The sequence below is a fragment of the Xenia sp. Carnegie-2017 genome, unplaced genomic scaffold, assembly GCF_021976095.1.
Source record: "Xenia sp. Carnegie-2017 unplaced genomic scaffold, XeniaSp_v1 HiC_scaffold_16, whole genome shotgun sequence".
NCBI lineage: Eukaryota > Metazoa > Cnidaria > Anthozoa > Malacalcyonacea > Xeniidae > Xenia > Xenia sp. Carnegie-2017.
Window position 1 is genome coordinate 9,970,953 of NW_025813469.1, and position 6,000 is coordinate 9,976,952.

The 6,000-nt window shown below is 32.7% G+C and overlaps 1 long non-coding RNA gene across 1 annotated transcript; it reads left to right on the forward strand.

Moving 5' to 3' along the window:
- The first annotated feature begins 4,247 nt into the window (after positions 1–4,247).
- On the forward strand, positions 4,248–5,170 carry LOC124435826. Its single transcript, XR_006945169.1, has 3 exons — positions 4,248–4,366; positions 4,954–5,038; positions 5,114–5,170. It is a non-coding gene; the product is annotated as an uncharacterized LOC124435826 (long non-coding RNA).
- Positions 5,171–6,000: the final 830 nt, after the last annotated feature.

Below are 6,000 nucleotides of genomic sequence, written 5' to 3' on the forward strand. Positions count from 1 at the left end.
TAAAATCATGAATTCTTTGATTGAAATTATGACAAGTGGTAACATAAGTAATGACATGGTAACAATTAAATATTGGAAAATCTATATCTTAATATATGTGTACATTGAGCAGGTTATTCAATTTTGATACAACTTATTTCAATTGGATAATCTAATTATAACGAATAATGTTTGTAAATGTAGATCGTCCAGGTTGGTATAGTCCTGAGAAGGACTGTTTTACTTGTTGTTGACTGACGTTTCGACAACCTTAGCGTTAGTCATCTTCAGAGTCAAATGAGGAGTAAACATCAGGCTAGCCGTATTTGTTAACTGGTTCTTACGTCATTGTGTTGTGTGTACACGGAATACGTATTGTCATTGAGAATTAGTGTGAAGTGAATTATTTGACGTAAGAACCAGATAACAAATACAGCTATCCTGACGTTTACTACAGCTAAGGTTGTCGAAACGTCAGTCAACAACAACAACTATAAAACAGTCCTTCTCGGGACTATACCAGCCTGGACGATCTACATTTACAAACATTTAACGATACTCCCGGGTTTAAACCATTTACTTTACAACGAATAATGCTAATTTTTAGGTTTAAAAACATGTATTTAAGTATATGCATTATGAAAGATTAAAAAAATGAAGAAGCACCATATATACTACACGAAGAAACTATTAGATATAAAAACATACTGTATATCAATTTTACTTACCAAATATCAAGTGTTTGGATGAAAACTGCACTAGCTTGGCATTCGGGTCATCATGAATGTTTTGCAAGTTCAACTAAATTATCAATCTGACTGTAAGAAAGAAAGAAAAAATTTTCCTAAGCCTTAAACATGTCCACATGAATATATACATTTTAAAATGACGGAAATACAAAGGAGACAAAAATTCACACATCATTTAATATCAAAAATACAAAGAAAGACCATGTAGTCTGTTGCCTGTCTAATCAAAATGTCCTTAGAAATAAAGTTTCGTAGTCACCATCACGGTGCTAAGTTTCATGAACGATATTCTATAGTTTTCGACATGCTAAATTCGAATTTCTTTGTTCCCACTCACCAAAACCCACAGTTCTTTAGAATTTTGACGATGAAGACCGTTTCTGTTTTGTTTTTTAGTCGACCTTTTTACTTGAAGTATCGCAATTTAGCGCTATTATTTTGAGCCGAGTCGTGGGCTCACAGTTTATTTAGAGAAATAACAATGCGAAATACAGTTTTCTTGTAAAAAAGATTATACAAGTTGACAGAATATTGAAGTTTGCTACAAGGTCAAATCAATAAATGAATTATTCAATAAAGAGGTGTTATAAAACGAAGAACAATTGGTGTCGACCCACATCAAATCGTACTCATTGGCAAAGAAAATTTAGTCATGCTTGGCTAATATGCCACACATATAGGTAATGATATCTACAGTTGGTAGTGATTCAAGCGATTCTTTCTTCAAACAAATTTTATATCTACATTAGGCACACGACCTCCCATACACCCTTAGAGCGAATTATCTAAATCAATAGACCAAGAATTAACTTTTGATTTACTTTCACAAATGTCCACTGTTAAGCCTAAACTACAGAAAACAATTATATACCGAAGGGTTACTCAAGTGCGCACCGTGTCTTCACGGCCGCCAATTTTCCAGCAAGATACTTTGGGTTTTTTACTTGTTTTCAACCACTGCAGAAACATGACATCATATCTTCGTAATGTAATCAAAAATAGTTTAATATAAGAAATGACAAAGTAAATGGTTTGAACCCGGGAGTATCGTTACATGTTTGTAAATGATGATCGTTAAGATGAATAAAGTCCTGTGAAGGACTGTTTTTGTTGTTGTTGACTGACGTCTCGACAACTTTAGCGGTAATCATCTTCAGAGTCAAATGAGGAGTAAACGTCAGGTTAGCCGTATTTCTTATCTGGTTCTTACGTCATTGTATTGTGTGTACAGGAAATGTGTATTGTCATTGTGAGTTAGTGTGAAGTGAAATATTTTATTTTTAGTTGTGATGTGTGATTTAGGTGTGATGTTTCTAGTTGATCATTTGTTTGTATTGTGAATAAGTCGTTTGTAAGGTGCCGGTAAATGCGGTGATCTGTTCAGGGGGGGTTGTTCCAAGTTGGTATACCAACTTTCTAATGTAAACCGTTGTCTATAGTCATTACTGTAAGTAATGCATTTTGCCGAGTCCCAGTCAATGTTGTGCTTTGTGATTCGGTGATGTTTGGCAATGTGATTAGTTTTATCTTGTCTAAACAACGGCTTACATTAGAAAGTTGGTACACCAACTTGGAACAAACCCCCCTGAACAGATCACAGCAATTACCGGCACCTTACAAACGATTTATTCACAATATAAACAAACGATCAACTAAAAACATTACACTTCAAACTAATTCACAATGACAATACACAATTGACACCCACACATTACAACTAAAAACGTCACACCTAAATCACACATCACAACTGAAAATAAAATATTTCACTTCACACTAATCCACAATGACAATACACATTACCTGTACACACAATACAATGACGTAAGAACCAGATAACAAATACGGTTAACCTGACGTTTACTCCTCATTTGACTCTGAAGATGACTACAGCTAAGGTTGTCGAAACGTCAGTCAACAACAAAAACAGTCCTTCTCAGGACTTTATTAACCTGGACGATCATCATTTACAAACATTTAAGGAGTAATATATAATATGTATGCCAGATGTTACGTCACCAGGATTATGACGTCACATGCAATGGTTCGAATCTTTGGCTTTGACGCCTCACGTTTTCTTCATCGGAGTGTTTTTCCTTTCTGTTACAAAGTAAAGAAGAAAAGAAGCCAGTGATTGGTAAATGTTTTGATGCCGTGGATATCCATCGCTTAAAAAAAGAAAAGAAATAAGCAAAGGTTGGTTAAATTGTTCTTTATTGTCTGGATATAATATGTGCTTCATTATAAACATAGAATCTTACAGCCATACTAAAGATCATGCAACACGAAAAGATTCAAACAAACCTAATGTTTAAGGAAACTAGCAAAAGATAATTTTAGCCATAATTGTCATATAAAGTTGTCTTTGATGAGACAATGCCAAATTTCCAAAGCCATTATCAGAGAATATATTAAAGTAAATGAGAGATTATATTCATAATACTATCAATGCCTACATACTTTTACTGACTTCATCACTGCAAATACTCGTTTTTCACTGATGCATTTGTACACATTCAGCTTCCTTTTTTAATAATATAAAAATTGCACCATACTTATCGTTAAGTTGAAGTTTTATTGTAATTCGATGGGTTACTGGACAAGGAAATCACGGACTACTGTAAAATTGGCACCATATTCAACACAACACTCATCACAACATTCAACCAAAATTTATCATTCAAAATGATAAATTGTAAAATCGTCTTTAAAACACATTTTCCATCAAATACATCAGTAAAAGACAATTCTTACCTGTTTATGACTATTTTACTGTCCTTAGACATCACAAAATAGTATAAAAGTCAAGAAATTGATGAAAACACTAAGCTTTAATTTACAGTGTACTTTTCATTTCTCTTATTTAGCATATAAATTAAAAACTACACTGTAGAATTTTTTTAAACTTTTCTATGTTACACATATTTATATTATCTATAATAAATCCAAAAACTGGAGAGTGCACAAAAAATAAATTGTAGAAAATTTGCGACAAATTTAGACGACACGAATTCGCGTAATAGAGGATGGCAAGAAACTGTCGTGGCTATAACCTTATGTAATAACTTCTTAATTCTTGGGGATTGGGGGGTTAAACAAACTTGTCTAACTAGCAAAGCTTATGAAAGGACTTTAAAACTTTAATACACCATGCATTTTTCCGTTTTTTTAAACATCTCTAAAATCCTAAAGTAATACTAAAAACTTGAATTATCGAAAATCATCGTTGATGTATGGTTACAGATGTGCGTAATATGTAAATAAGTAGCGGTTCCGGTTCTATTGCAAACAAAGGCGTCTAACTTGTAAATCAAACAATATGCGTATTTGGATGACAAGAATATTGACAATTTTTATTCATTTTGAATTCATATATATTAATGACTTTCCTCCCTCCCCTCTTCTTCCCATTGAGTTCTATAATAACTGGAGGGGAAACGTCAACAAAATTAGTATAAATTATTAGCGCGCGGCCGCGTGGTCAAAAACATGGCGGTAATGGCGGATTTTGGTGGTCAAAACTTCCACTTTGAAAATGTTTTTCAATATTCACTCCCTCCTGATTTATATGTTTTTACGAAAACATGGCGTTGAAGTATCACGGCACATGTAGATTGATATTACGAATAAAATTCAAGGTAAGAAACTTTGAATATTTTTGATAGAAATCAGTAAAGTTGTTTTAAATTTTAAGATGTAATCGTGTCTGTTATATAGCTGGTGATTAAAACCTGCGAAAATCTAAAATGTCAATATTTAACGTTTTTTAAAAACACCAATACTCACCTTAACTACAAATGTTGGTAAATATTTTCTTTTAACTGCCTTTCATGATTAAATTGATTGGTCATAATTTAAAATTTGGGCAAATACCTATTATCAAACGGCTCATGACATGTTTTTATAAAATGAAACCATTTAAAGATGGATTTCAAAATGGCAAATACCATGGTGAATGGTGATAATAACATTGTAATAGTTCTTAAAAGAACTGTTTTAACCAGAACACTAACCCAACAATTCAAAGGAATCGTTATTTACAGCTAGAAAGAGGCACTATGCATTTCGGCAGACTACTCGTAAATAAAACCATTGTTCTCACGATATAACTTACTTTAAGTGCGAGCACTGTAGTGAAGTATAATGCAAACAAAAAACAGGTGCCTTTAATGGATATTAGCCTCAAGTGAACCAATAAACTTACTCTAAACTTAATTTTTTTTAGATTTATTAAGTGAATAAGATTTACATTCGATATACGGGTTGTCTGTATACAACTATTTAGTGAAATTTATGAATTTCTGCAAAAAGTTAAAAGCAATCCATATAATAATATGTATGTATTAAATGTTGGGTCGATGTTGGTCTGTATCTTATTATAACAGGGTGCTGTTAAAGCAGTTGTACCAAGTATAATCAAAGGAAATTGAAAAAGAAAATGAGTAGTAATATACATGGGGGTACGAATCCATAAAAAGTTTACTTTTTATGTATTCGAATCCTCCATGTATATTACTACTACACCCGTGGGTATAAAAGCGTAAATTAGGATCATGGTATAAAGACGTCCCTCTGGTAAAAGATCATGTAAAAAAGCTGTGTAAAAATCGTTATTTCAAAACAGTGTAAAAAAGGCCATGTTTTAAAGGCGTCCTCAATAAAAGGCCATGTAAAAAAGTTATTGTTTCAAAGGGGGTAAAAAACTCGAGTTTACAATCTATTGTTTAAAAATATGGAATCTATATGTTTTTGAAGTATATAGGTGCGTTTAAATTTTATAAACGGTCTTTACAAACAAATGTTAATAAGCATCGGTTCGGAGAGGGCTCGGCAGCGCAGAGCATGAAATGCTCGAGCAGGGGAATGGAGCCCTCGAGAATTCTTGAACCCCGGGGAAAACGAAGTGAAAATCGGGGTTCACCCTCGTAGATTCGAAGAATATTCGAAGAATATTCGAGAATAACAGAGGCTTAAGAAATGCTCTTCAAAAAACCGTCTTTAATAATCAAATGTTAATAATCAAGTGTTATTAAAATATCAGTAGCAGCGCGCGTGTCTTAGTGCATGTTTCTAACAATGGTTGTTTAATGTAATAGCACATTTCATCAGCGCATGTATAATACAATGTTGTACAAAATATGGAATCTATATGTTTTTTTTTAATTTGTCTGTCAAGCGAGTGTCATATAATTTTTTTTAAAAGTGTTTTTAATAATTGTTTCAGGATTTTGAATTCTTTTGTATATCGCTTTTGTATTAATTACTTATTACA